General features: G+C 44.4%; 1 long non-coding RNA gene across 1 annotated transcript in view; it reads right to left on the minus strand.

Moving 5' to 3' along the window:
* Nucleotides 1–13399, minus strand: part of LOC122221133 — a 40045-nt gene extending 26646 nt beyond the window's left edge. The window contains exons 1-2 of the long non-coding RNA XR_006203094.1: nt 13179–13399; nt 4548–4603 (exon numbers count right to left, since the gene is read on the minus strand). This is a non-coding gene — a long non-coding RNA (uncharacterized LOC122221133). The remainder of the gene's footprint in view (nt 1–4547; nt 4604–13178) is intronic.
* Nucleotides 13400–14004: the final 605 nt, after the last annotated feature.

The following is a 14004-nucleotide window of genomic DNA, read 5'->3' on the forward strand; positions in this document are numbered from 1 at the left end:
GGAAGAGCAACATTTTATGAGCACCCAGGAGAGAAGGACAAGATGTGAATGGTGAAGGGAGGAAGTAAAACGGAGTGGGGGCAGGGGGGAGGCACAGAATCAGAAAAAGTGCCCTTGTCCTGGAAGAAAACAGCTAGTGGTGAGTTGGAGATCTGGTTCTTTCTGGAATGGCTGTGTGACCTTGGAAAAAAATACTTAACCTTTCTGAATCTCCCTTTCCCCCATTTATAAAATGTGTTAATGATAGCTGCCTCAGAGGCTTGTTGGGACATCAAATATAAAATACCCCACATACACTCAGTTTCTCTTCAGATCTTATAAACCTTTCTTTCGCCTTTTAAATAAATATCCCACAACCTGGCCCACCCAGCCCAAGAGAAGTAAGTTCTCGGGGTCAGTTGCCCTTTCTGGCTTCCCCAAAGGCTTTTTAAAACCAGTCTCCAACCTACCAGAGAGGTCCAGGAGGGCCAGAGGGGTGCGCAGTGGGAAGGATCGAGGGGAGGAGGGAACGCGCCTGCAGTTTAGCTCAGCCCTGGCTGCTGTCCATGGTCGCGATGCTCTTGGAGCCGCAGGGTACAGCCAGGACTGGGGCCCGAGATGCGAGACGCCCTCAGGGGCCCTTACGACAAGGGTTGGGGACCGTGCAAGGTGAAAGCCGAGGATGCTGAGAAGAGTTCTCCGGCTTTTGGCAAAAGGTGTCACCAGGATGCTGGGTGATTTCCTACACCCTGAGGAAACGAGGCGCTGAGCAAGCCCGGCACCGAGCGCGGCCGACGCTAGGTGGCGCTGCGCGGCCAGGCAGCCCGAGGCGGCGGGCAGTGTGGTTCCCGCAGGATCGCTCCTGGGAGCCAACAGGTTCTGCTCAGTCCAACGGCTGTTTGTGTTTGCTGAGTAAAGCACCTTATTGACTGATTGATTGATTGATTGATTGACTGATTCATTCATTCATTCATTCATTCATGAGTTCGTTCATTTATCTATCTATTTATTTATTTATTTTGTAACACTCACCTCCTAACAGACACGTACAGGCAAAACTTGATGAACACGGGACTCTGATGCCCTTAACCAGTTTTTCCTTAGTTAAAATGCGATTCGAACAACTGGTCACCAGGGAACCAAAAGATATGAAATTGCTCTAAAGTTTGTGACTCTTGCCTGTGGGTAAAGTCTAAGTTGGACAATTAACATTTATAAAGTGCTAATGTTTAAAAAAAAAAAAGTAACTAGGGGTGCCTGGGTGGCTCAGTCGGTTGAGCCTCCTGCTTCCGGCTCAGGTCATGATCTCACGGTTTGGTTCGTGGGCTCCAGCCCCACGTCAGGCTCTGTGTTCAGAGCCTGGAGCCTGCTTCCCATTCTGTGTCTCCCTTTCTCTCTGCCCCTCCTCCGCTCCTTCTCTATCTCTGTCTCAAAAGTAAATAAACGTTAAAAAAAATTTTTTTTAAAGGAACTAGCTAAAAAGTCATATGGCACTCTCTAATGAATTTCAACATAGCCTACCCTGTGACCCAGGAATTTCCCTCGTAGGGAGGAGTGTGGATGTCCACAAAACGTGGGTGCAATGAAAATACTCAGAGCAGCTTCATTCATAATAGCCCAGAGCTGGAAACAATCCAAATGCCTATCACAAGCAGAATGGAAGAACAAACTGTGGTATATTCATACCCCGGAATCGCTCACAGCAATAAAAAGGGATGATCTGCTGATCCGTGCAACAGCATGGCTTTATGTGGAGTGAAGACAGCCAGATACCAAACACTAAATACTCTGTGATTCCATTTATATGAAGAACAGGCCGGCTTTCCTGCGGTGATAGAAAGAGGGTCAACAATTGCCTTTGCGATGTGATTACTTGGAAAGGGTGCAGTGGAAGTTTCTGGGATAATGGACATGTTCTAGCTCTTGATTTGAGCAGTGGCTACACAGGTGTGCACGTATGTGATACTCACCAAGTGTATACTTGGATGAAATTTGTGCATTTTTCTATAGAAAATTATACTTAAAAGAGAGGAAGGAAGAAAGGAGACAGATTACCTCCACTCTTGCATTTCCTGTGTTGATTTCTGTTATTTCTCTTTTTTTTTAAGTTTATTTTACTTATTTTGGGGGGGGGGGGCAGGCAAGAGGCCGAGAGAGGGGGAGAGAGAGAATCCTAAGCAGGCTCTGTGCTGTCAGTGCAGAGCCCAACACAGGGTTCAAATTCACAAACTGTGAGATCATGACCTGAGCTGAAATCAAAAGTCAGATGCTCAACCAACTGAGCCACCCAGGTGCCCCGATTTCTACTATTTCTAAAATGTCCCCTCAGGAGAAATTTACCTTGGCCTTTGGAAAAGGCAGGGTGTGGGGCATGTGGGTGGCTCAGTAGGTTAAGCGTCTGACTCTTGGTTTTGGCTCAGGTCATGATCTCGCGGTTCATGAGTTCAAGCCCACGTCACGTCGGGCTCCGTGCTGACAAGGCAGAGCCTGCTTGGGATCTCTCTCTCCCTCTCTCTCTTCCCCTCCTCCCACTCATTCTCTCTGTCTCAAAATAAGTAAATAAACTTAAAAAAAAGGAGGGCAGGGGGCACAGGTCAAAAGATAGGCATTTCGGTCAGTTGGTTGGGTAGCTCCGGGTAAGTGGTCCAACCTCACTGATCTTTCTCAGCTGAGAAATACCCACTTAACCATCAGGGACATAGGCGAAGTGCCAAAGCTGTTCAGCACAGTGAAAAAAGTGCACCTCCTTACACAGATACGTGGTGACGCTTGTACCTTTCAGTGATAGTAAGATTTCACACCATTCTGACTCTCGATTCTTAGATCCTTTTTAGGATTTGTCTCGTTTTTCCCTCTAATGTGAAGAATATGGCCTATTTCTGGCATCTGTCCCTCCCGTCCAGTTTTTCGCTGTGTTTTGAATAATTTAGCTCAAGACATCATTCGTTTTTAAAAGCGCTTATGCTTCCAACTAATGAATTGTCCAAATCTGCATCACACGACTTCCATTTCACTCATTAGAATCCTAATTGTCGAGCAGCTGAAATGGTTCTTATTGTTTATTCTAATTGCTATTAGGAAGAAGTGCCAGAATTATATGTGATTTATTAGTCACATAAAAATAATGAGGGACAAATAAAATTATTTTCCCTGAAGTTATTCTCAAGGTGCAAGAAGGGGCATGTTTAAGCAAGGCCACTGTGGGAAATCTCTGGGAAGGAGAGAAGCCTGTCTGTGGGTATTTCAACTTGCCAGTTTTATCCACTGAGTTGCTTTTCTTCCACTCCCTTCAGGCACTTGGGGCCTTCAGAGATTGATTCCTGTTGCCCCCATCAAAACCCACTCTTTTTGTTGTTGTTGTTTATTTTTGCAAGAGAGTGAGATAAAGCATGAGCAGGGGAGGGCAGAGAGAGAGAGGCAGACACAGAATCCAGGTTCTGTGTTCTGGTTCCAGGCTCTGAGCTGTCAGCACAGAGCCTGATGCGGGACTCGAACTCATGGACCGCGAGATCATGACCTGAATCAAAGTCAGATGCCAGATGACTGAGCCACTCAGGTGTCCCAAAACCCACTTTTGAAAATATCCAGTGTTGGTCATTATGCCTTCATGCCAGTGAGACCCACACTTGCTACTCACCCCAGTGTCTGGGATTGGGGGAGATGGGGTCATTGTATTCAAGGCCCAAGCCCCAGTAGCCTGGAGCTCATGACCAGGGACTTCTGATGGGTAGTGGTGAGCAGTGGGTGCACGGAACACGATACCCAACAAGAGGCAAGTGGGGGCCAAGCCCAAAGGCACAGGCTTTAGAGCAGGGTCTAGGGAGGATGCCTTTCCGTTGTGCCTGACGTCTACACCCAGAGGGATCATCCATTTGTAATCTGCACAAGTAACTGTTGAGGTTAACAATGGCTCTAGATTTGGCTTCTGGAAGATTGTATTGCTATTACGGTCAACACACCTATTTTGCGTGCCTACTGCAAAGAATGCAAAGAGCCTGTGGATATCCCTAGAGTCTCCCAAAAAGAATTTACATTCTAACCAACGAGTGCACCATAATGCCTGAAGCTGATCCCTTCCCACCCCCACTCTCTTCACATAGCCCATTCCTGAGAGGCCATATTTGATTTTCCTACTTTGAGTTGGGAGTCCCTCCAAACCACCCCAGAACTCTAGTGCTTAGACCAAGTCTCACCACAATGATAACAAATGGTGCCAGAATTTACATATGCTTATACGTATATTGCATGTTAAAAAAAAAAAAAATCATCACCATAACCCAGTAAGGTCGTGGCCTCAGTTTCCTCATCTATAAAATGGGAATAACATGGGTCCCTGCCTTCAAAGGTTGCTACAAAGATTAAACAGAAAACACATTCATTTGTTTAATGCCTCTGTGGTATTCTATTTTGCTAAGAAGTCGAGGTCATTACTTCCATTTACACATTAGTAACAGAGGGAAAGAGACAGAAAAGTACTGCAGTACCCAGCTATCGGGCTGGTTACCAGCTCCCTGGCAAACTGGCCTCGGCTCCCGCCAGGGAATGTCTACACAGGCCTGAATTCTTACCTGCCTTTCTCCTAGCCCATCTTCCAGTCAACTGCCTCTCACAGGAGTTCACAGTTCTGTAAAAAGAGAAAGTCTAAATGTACAGAATTTGAAATACAAAAATGAATTTTCAAGACATCAACATGTTTGAAACGATTGCCTTTGAAAAACAAAATCGTAGAGATTTCTTTCCTTCGACTTTTTCTAGCGCCACCCCCCCCTCATTTTCAAATAAGTACCTACTGTTTTCATAATCAGAAAAATGTAACGTAATGTTGAAAAACAAACCCAACAAAAATCCCTGCTTCTGCCCTTCCTGCCTTGGCCTAGAAAAGGTCTCAGAGCATGGGGTACAAGGTGAAGGCTGGGGGTCTATTGCATGTAAGCTCCTTGCAAAGATGAACGGGCAGTGAGAGAAAGCTGAGCTATCCACGCCAAGTCCTGCAAGGTTTTTATTGGTTATTAGCGATTCCAATTTTATGTACTTTATTTTTCCATGAGTGTTTGTTTTTTGTTTTTGGGGTTTTTTTTTAAGGTTTCCATGTATTTGAAGTGGAGATTCTCGCCATACAAGGGTTAAAAAACGATCCGGCCATCAGTGATGGTCCTGATGGCACTTGACCCAGCAAAGCAAAGGCACGAAGAAGGTCAAAGCCACACTCCCAAAGCATGAGAGAGAGCTTCCCCAGAGGGATGTGGGCAGTTGCACTGGGGAGCACATGCTCCACTGGGGTAGGGAATGTGCTTCCCCTGGCTTACCGCACAGCTGCCCCCCCCCACCCCCCGCTCCCGCAGAGTTCGGTCAGACGGAGCTGGTCCTGGAGTTCCAAAGAGCAGAGCACCCAACTCAGGCCTCACACCAGATCGACTGAGTCAGACGTGCATTTCACAAGGGCTCCAGGTGAGGCATAGGCACGTAGCTGCTTGAATGGCACCGCCGTAGGCAGCTGGCCCCAGGTGGGTGCCGAGCTACTGATGATCAGGCCTGCGGGTCCACATATGTGTCACATAGGACATTATCTTATTACCTTGTTAGGCTCCCCCGGCCCCCGCCACTCTGCAGCAAGTGAGTAGGAGAGAAGGCACAGGCCCTAACAAACAATTGAAGAAAATGATTTCGGGGGCAAGTGAGGAGAACGAAGCCCGCTAGCTTCTTTATTACGGGGCAAAGCCTAGAACCCTGCTTCCATGTGCTGGACCCGGAGCAAACAGCAGCTCAGAGAAACAGGGGTCACCATGTCACTTGTCGATGGGCCACGCTCATCGTCGCAAGGGAGACGGTTTCTGTCGAGCGCAGTATAACATTTCCTATCCTAACCTTTTGGTTTCCTTTACCCTCTGGGTCCCAGGGCTGTCTGCTCCCTTGGTTGGAGTGACACACATTCATGGTCTCATGACGTCTACTGGGAACCCAAGTAGGTAGACCTTGAGATACTATACCGACAAGAGCAGAAGTTGCTGGTTGTTTCAAAATACTCATTCCCATCTTCTTTCCCAGTGATAGACTCCAGCTTCGATTAGGGTGACATTATACCTAGGTGAAGGCTATTTCCCAACCAACCTTATAGTTAGGTATCACCAGGTAACCAAGTTCTGACAAACGAGATAGAAGCAGATATTCTCAGGAAGGATTGTGGGAAAGCTCTTTAAAGGGGAGACAAATGGCCGTGCAGGCTTTCTCTGTCCTTCTCTCCTTCTTCTTTTTTCCTTCCTGGATCATGGCTGTAATAGCTAGAGCTCCAGCAGCCATACTGGACCATGAGGCGCCCTTAAGGATGAAAGCCAATGCCTAAGGATGCAGAGTGGCAATAGAAGGAGTTTGGTTCTCCAGGGGGAATGTGGAACCCCCACACCAGCTCTGAGGTGCTTTTCTTCTCAGGACTGTGGTATGTGAGAAAAACATCCTTTTATCTTATTCTGTTCAGTCTCAGTGACTAACAGTCAAGTAAAATTTTTAGTGGATACAGTACACAAGACCAAGATACCTGACTTTACAGAACTTAGGGACTCATCAGCTAGAACTAATACAACATGACAATGTGGGCCAGGGAACCATAGGAGCTACAAATCCAGGGAACCTGGAAGATGCAGGAAGATTTCTCTGGAGAAGTAACATCTAAGGTTAGGACTAAGAATGGGTTGGAGAAGGGAGAGAAGAATGTTCCAGAAGAGGAAAGAGTATGCACAAAAACCCACGGGCAGGACAGAGAGCATAACCTGTTCTTTCAGTAAGTTTGAACTTAACCACAAGAGCTGTGATGACTGCTGAAGGCTTTTAAGTAAATATTTTCTTGCTAGAAAAATCCCCCTGACTGCTTTACCAAGCAAGGGTCTCAAAGGGCATGTTTGAAAGGAAGAGATAGGTGGGAGGCCAGTGCCGGAGTCCCGGGTGAGATCCTGAGGCAGCCTGGACCCGACAGGACACTAGCAGTGGGAGGGAGAGAAAGGATGGATTTTGAGTGATATTTGGCAGAAAGAGCTGGCAGGGTGTAGAAGGTAAGGTGGTAGGAAGAGCCAAGACTGGGGCTCCATGTACTGGCTTGAACTGATTTGGGGACCACAGAGTCAGCTCCGTTCGGGTCACCTTGTGTCCAGCACCATTGTAGGAAGAAGTTATTTCATAGCGACAGATTGTTCTCTAACCTCACTTGTGGGCATGTCAATGAGTCAACCCCAGCCCAACAGCCCATTACTACTGAAAATAGCTAAGAGAGTCTTTTGTGTGTTTGTTTGTCTGCTTTTGGTAAGAAAGTCTTTTTTTTTTTTTTTTTTTTTTTTTTTTTTTTTTTTTTTTTTTTAAGCACAAAGGTAACATGTTCTATATGAGTTTAACACCTGCTGGGTAATAACTTAATGAAAATATTTTCAGGGTTTTGTGTGAAAGTAAACCATCATAGGCAGATTTTTATACATGAAAGTACATGAAAACTATCTTCTGGAAAAATGATTCCAAAACGGATTCTTAAAGTCCAAACTCTACGGTTCTCTTAAAGCAACATTGTCAATCTCAACTCGCAGGGTCAATTTGGAGAAAGGTTCTGAGATTCAGCCCAGGAAATATGCTGAACATCGAGAAAAAGGGTTCTGGAAATAAGGAGAAAGCCCCCTCACCACAAGGAGAGCTGTGTCTCCCTGAATGCACTCACTGGTGTGGTTCTGGCTCCCAATAGAAGCAATGGGAGAACTGAAATGTGAGTGTAGTTACAGTGGCTGCCATGGGAGGGCAGTCTAGCATGATTCTTGCAAGAGTCGGGGACGCTCAAAGCAGAAGTATAAATTACCCCGGGCTTCAAAACAACCACTCCCACTCCCACCTAGTGAGCCCTCCTCTAATTGTGGAAATAATGCAGAATATGGGGTTGGAGACAAATCCTTAAAAGCAGTGAATGCAGTGTAACACACAAGAAGGGAAAACTGGAAACAATCTAAAATCCAATGTTGAAGCAACGGCCAGGTACCTCATGATACATGTAAAATAAGACCATGCCTGCTTTCATGAAAATGATAACAAACTTACCATGTTTATTGTTAAATTCTGGATACAAAATGCTGCGTATGAGCACTAAATGTACCTGAATATACAATGAAAACTGAATTACTATGGAAAATGTTACGAGTAGACAAGGTTAAGGTTACCAACCTTGATAATATAAAATACGAAGATGTGACAGTCATCAACCAGGATATGCAAGGCAGGAACAAGAAGTGTAATACAAGGCAGAAAGTGTAGGCGTGAATTAGGAGAAAAAAAGTGAACCAGCTAGAAAGTTTTAAACAACATCTTACATTATTCCTGGATTTTTTTTTAAGCAGAATATCAGAGGAGAAAAACGTGCTTTTCTAGATTCATGGCATGAAAGACCTACATAATGAACAAAGTAAAAATGAATTACTTAAGCATCCAGTTCAAGAAGTTAGAAAATCAACAATAAAATATGCCCTTTCAGTAGATGGGAGAGTATAACAAAGGTAATAGCAGAAATGAAAGAAATATCAAACAGAGAAAAAGGAAATGAAGCATTTTCTAGAAAAAATACAAGGTACAAAATTGACCCCAGAAGAAGGAGAAAACATAAATAAAGCAATACAAGTGAAAAACAACGCCAAAAAAAGAAACAGAAAATGACTATAGTATTTATGAATAGAGTTGTATCCCTATTATAGAAAACTCTGCAATCTGTTTGGGTTTTTTTTTTAATGTTTATTTTTGAGATAGAAAGAGACAGAGTATGAGCAGAGGAGGGGCAGAAAGAGAGACACAGAATCCGAAGCAGGCTCCGGGCTCTGAGCTGTCAGCACGGAGCCCGACATGGGGCTCAAACCCACGAACCCTGAGATCATGACCTGAGCTGAAGTCGGACGCTCAACCGACTTCACGCAAGCGCCCCAAAATCTCTGCAATATATTAAAAGAATACGGTTCTTTTGAATTAGCCCTGGGGGGAAAAAAGTTTTTAAAGGGAAAAAAATCAAGGTGCCCAATAGCAGGTATGGTGTGACCTCCTTTGTGTAAAATTTAAAGACTCAGGTAGACACATGGCATCATGTGTTTCTGCCATTAAGAATCTACTAACATTGAGGCAGTGTGGTGGAAGCCACCATGGAGACTCTAGAGCTATAGACCCTGGATTTGTACCCCGGGGTCCACCACTTTCTAGCTGTGTAACTGTCAACAATTTCCTTAGCTTCTCTGTCCCTAATCTCCTCCTCGGTAGAATGGTCATCCTAGAGCCTAACTCACAGATCTATGGGGAGTCCACGGGTCAGTTAATACAAAGTGCTTTAGAACAGTGGCTAACAGTTATAGGATAAAAGCTCACAAATTGCTTGTTATGGTAATTATTTTACACCTATTGGTATATACTTCTTTTCCTCTCCCTGAGGAAGTCGGGAAATTTTACAAGTCTTTCGGAAACTAGGAGGTAAAGACAAGGACAGGTGGAGGGTGCTTACAGACAAAGGGAAGGAGGCTTTCGCTAAAAGGATGTTTCGCATTTCCTAAACACATAATTACATAGGACAATGTCAACAGCGGATTTACCAGGACTCTGGTTTTCTTTTTCATCCCTCTCTGATTTTAGACACTGTTACAGGTTTAAATGTTATGTTCCCAAACGAATAAAAGATTAGAAGGAAAAATCACAAAACATTCTGATTGCATTTCTTTGTTAGAGTAAGGAGATTCAGGATCTTTTTTTCCCTCCTTCATTTTAAGCAATTCCTTTGTACTGGTTTTCAAATGTAGACAAAATTGAATATATTTTTGTTGTAAACTTTCCCCATTTCCCGGCCTCTCCAGGGTAGTGAGCATCTTTCTCGACATTTTTTTTCTGCGCATTCACGTAAATACATAATTATACAGGAATATATAAATGTTTAGTATTTTTAGTAATATAAATGTTATCACACTTTTTGTGTCATTCTGCGATGTTTCTTTTTTCAATTAAATTGGTCTTGAGGGGTGCCTGGGCGGCTCAGTTGGTTAAGCGTCCAACTCGATTTCGGCTCAGGTCATGATCTCACGGTTTGTGAGGTCAAGCCCCACGTCCGGCTGGGGTTCCCTGCTATCAAAGAGGAGATTCCAGCTTGGAATTCTCTCTCTCCCCCATCTTTGTCCTGCTCTCCCTTGCTTGACTGTGCTCTCTCTCTCTCAAAATAAATAAATAAACTTTACCAAAAAAAAAAAATTGGTCTTGAAAAAAGAACTTTCTGTATCAATACACAAAATATCTATCTTGTTTTTTAATAGCTGCATGGATTTCCTAACGTGTCCCTGACAACATTTATGTAACTGTTTCCCTATTGATGGACATTTAGTTAGTTCTCAGATTTTCACTCTTGCCATCAATATTACAACACACAGCCTTCTGCACCTGCCCAAGCCCATGAATAGTTTCTTATCATTTTTCCCTATTCTGTGTACTTCTGGGGATGTGAATGCACTGCTTTTACGATATGAAATAATTTTGAAACCAACAAGAGTAAGGATAAGAGGAATGTTAGCTGGCTTTCCAAAACAAGAATTCTACAGTGTAATTCATCCCTTAAAGCAATAGCACTCAAGTGAATACCAGGATGCCTGAAAGGGAATAATAAAGAACAAAAAAAGCCCACACAAACAAAACAATAATTATTTTTCCTCAGGAGCTTGCAGGTAGTGCAAACATAAATCTGTGCTTTGGCCACATGCATAGATGTCGCAGCATTAATTGTCCACTGGGATGATTAGGGACAAGCTGCATGTAATAGAAACATCGCGAACACTTGTGTTTCTTGGCCCAGCTGCCAACGACAGGCAATTGGACTAAATGAATCAAGAGCCGGCCAGGTGTGATCAATCTTACATCCTCACGACCGTTATTACCAACCAATGACAAACCTTTGCAAAGATCCTCCCCCCAATAATTTATCATCGTGTCTCTTTTCCTAATAGGGTTTACCGTTTCATGAGGAAAGACCCACAAAATCAATTAAATATAAATTTATTATTTTACTTTATTTTATTTTATTTTAAGTTTATTGTTTTAGATGAGAAAAGGGAAATACTGTTTTTCTACCCCCCCCCCCCATTTTTCTTGAGTTTGTATACATGCTAATAGGAGCCTTGTGTCATTTATCATACCCAAGACCAGAGGAAGCAAAAGAAATCTCCAGGGAAAGGGGAGGCAGGTGGAATGTGGATCTCCAGATCTCTTGATGGGGGAAAATGTTCCTCTAGTGAGCATTCCCGCGAATGAATCCCAGAGACAGTGAAGTTGAGGCCTGCCCTACTAAATATCAGAACAGAATGTGTTATTTTGTTTAATGGAACCCCATAGTGATCCTCTACTGAATAGACAGAGTTTGATTTAGGAAAAAGAAAAAGAAAAAAGAAAACAATTTGGCCATTCTTGGTTAAATTGTCACACTGACTGAAGAAGAAAATAAAACGAATGTTTTCTACGGAACTTTGTGGTTACAGGTTAAATATCTCCATATGCATATATTTAGGAGAGAAAAAAAAAAAACACAAGCACACAGCCTAAAGCACAAATTTCTGGGCTTTCCATTGGCTAACTGTACTTTCCATTGGCTAACTGGGCTTTCCATTGGCTAAGCCATAAGACCAGAGTAGAAAAGGTACACTAAATCTCAAATAGCTATTAGATGTCTTTATGTGAGTTTTCAAGTGGGTCTTAAAAAGAAATAATAGTGCTGCATTGCTCTGGCAGACAAATCTTAAAATCACGTTTTAACACGCGACCCCTTTTATCTAAGTCCCACTGTGACACCATAGGTCATGTTGGCCATCCAGATTTCTTTCTGCCTTCAAAGTCGTCCTGGCCCTGGTAGCTCACGGCACCACACGATTAGATCGGTCACCAGTGCCTTCCTTCTGCCCCACATCCCTCCCAGACGGACTTCTGTGCCTTGTCCTGCATATTCCTTTTATTAAATCCAACCCCCGCGCCATGAAGAATGAAAGCAAAAGATAAGGAGGCATGCATATTTATTGAGCTCTTTTTTTTTTAAAGCAATGGCCAAATTAAGGCCGAATTTATAGTTTTGTGGAATACTTGAGATGGTGTTTGTTCTTCCTGTGCCAAGGGGCTTAGGAGGAAGAATTCTCGCTGGGGCATCGTCTAGCCCCACGGACCCTGCACGAGCAGTAGCACGTGGTCAGCCATTGGAGGGCAACTAATTTGAACCGATTCCAACCTGCTTTCCTTTGCCAGTTTCTACAACAGACGCTAAAACTCACTCTCCTCACCTCTGCTACCCTCAGGAATTGCCATATGAGTCAGTGCTGACCAAAGAGATAGAAGGGAAGTGTGCTGGTTTCTGAAGAACCCTCCCCTTGCCTGCTGAGAACTCGTTGATCGCAGAGATGGTGGCTGGCCAAGCCGCTGCCATCTTGCCACCAAGAAGGAAATGCCGGAAGAAGTTTGGAGGTTGAGACTCGGTGAGTTGCTGAACCGGTGACTTCAGCTGCCTACCTCTAGGCTTCTAATAATATAAGGGAAACAAGCTCTCTACTTAAGTTTCTTCTTCTTTTTTTTTTAAGGTTTTTTTTTTTTTAAGTTTATTTATTTAGCTTGAGAGAGAGAAACAGTGCATGTGGGGGAGGGGCAGAGAGAGGAGAGAGGATCCTAAATCGGCTGGAGCTACCAGCACAGAGCCTGACGTGGGGCTCGAACCCATAAAACCGTGAGATCATGACCTGAGCCAGGACCAAGAGTCAGCCGTTCATCCCACTGAACCACCCCGGCGCCCCTCCGCTTAACTTCCTTGAAGCAGATTTCTGTTAATCACAGCCAAATGCAATCGCTTGACTAGATGTCACATGATGGTAGCCTAGCTTCCAAGACTTTATAACGTCTTGAGAGAGGCAGGCATCTAACCACTTAACCAAAATATTGAGCAGAATGTGAAAAGCACTAAGTTGAAATTTACACAAGTCCACAACGCAGAAGCAGAAAGAGAAAATTCGCGTTACCAGTGGGACCTAAGACCCCCTCACGGAAAAAAAATGGAGAAGACACTGGAGCCGAGCTCTGCAAAACGAAGAGTATTTTTCCAGACCAAAGAGGGCTTGGACCGCACCTCCCGCCCGCCCCCCCCCAACACACACCAAGGACCCAGAGTGAAGAAAGGAAGTGTGGTCTGTGGCAACCTGGTTAGTTTCAGAACAGTCCCGGGTGGCTGGAGAACTGGGTTGTGTTCAGTGCCACTGGAGTTGTCCGCCCCTCTGTTTGCTCTTCACACGTTGCAAAACAGTTCTTGCAGCCCTCGCTTCTCCTAAACCACTTCCCACTTTTTCTTCCTTTCTGCGTTCGGTAGTAACCTCCATCACATTTTCATTTACTGCAAGAAGCTAGGTACGAATCATGAGCTGTTACCTGCAGAGAGAAGGAGGGAAGGAAAAAACGAAAAGAAAACAATAGTTTCTAACAATTGCTAATGTGAAAATTTAATGATTCCTTTCATAGGAGTGGTTTGCACCCGAAGGTGATTTTTTTTTTTCTCCCTGGAGGACACGTGGCAATCTCTGGACGCATTTGTGGCTGTCATAATGGGGAGGGGGGTGCTCCTGGCATCGCATGAGTAGAGGCACAGATGCTGCGCAATACCCTATAGGGCACAAGACAGCCCCCAACACAGAATTATCCAGTTGAAAGTGCCAGTAATGCCAAAATTGAGAAACCCCATTTTTATGTTATTTGACGGTGATGGATGGGAGTGCCCATGTGTGGTTTCGTATCACCTAATGGGTTCATCAGGGGGTAGCACATTGGTGACAGCATCACCCTGAGGAAACATTGGTGGTCACTACAGGACGGGCCATTGTGTTGTCTAATTAACCACATCAGGCTCTGTGCTGACAGCTCAGAGCCTGGAGCCTGCTTCGGATTCTGTGTCTCCCTCTCTCTCTGCCCCTGCCCCCCCCCCTCAAAAATAAACATGAAAAAAGTTTTTTTAGGGGCATCTGGGTGGCTCAG

Source organism: Panthera leo, chromosome B3, assembly GCF_018350215.1.
Source record: "Panthera leo isolate Ple1 chromosome B3, P.leo_Ple1_pat1.1, whole genome shotgun sequence".
Lineage (NCBI taxonomy): Eukaryota > Metazoa > Chordata > Mammalia > Carnivora > Felidae > Panthera > Panthera leo.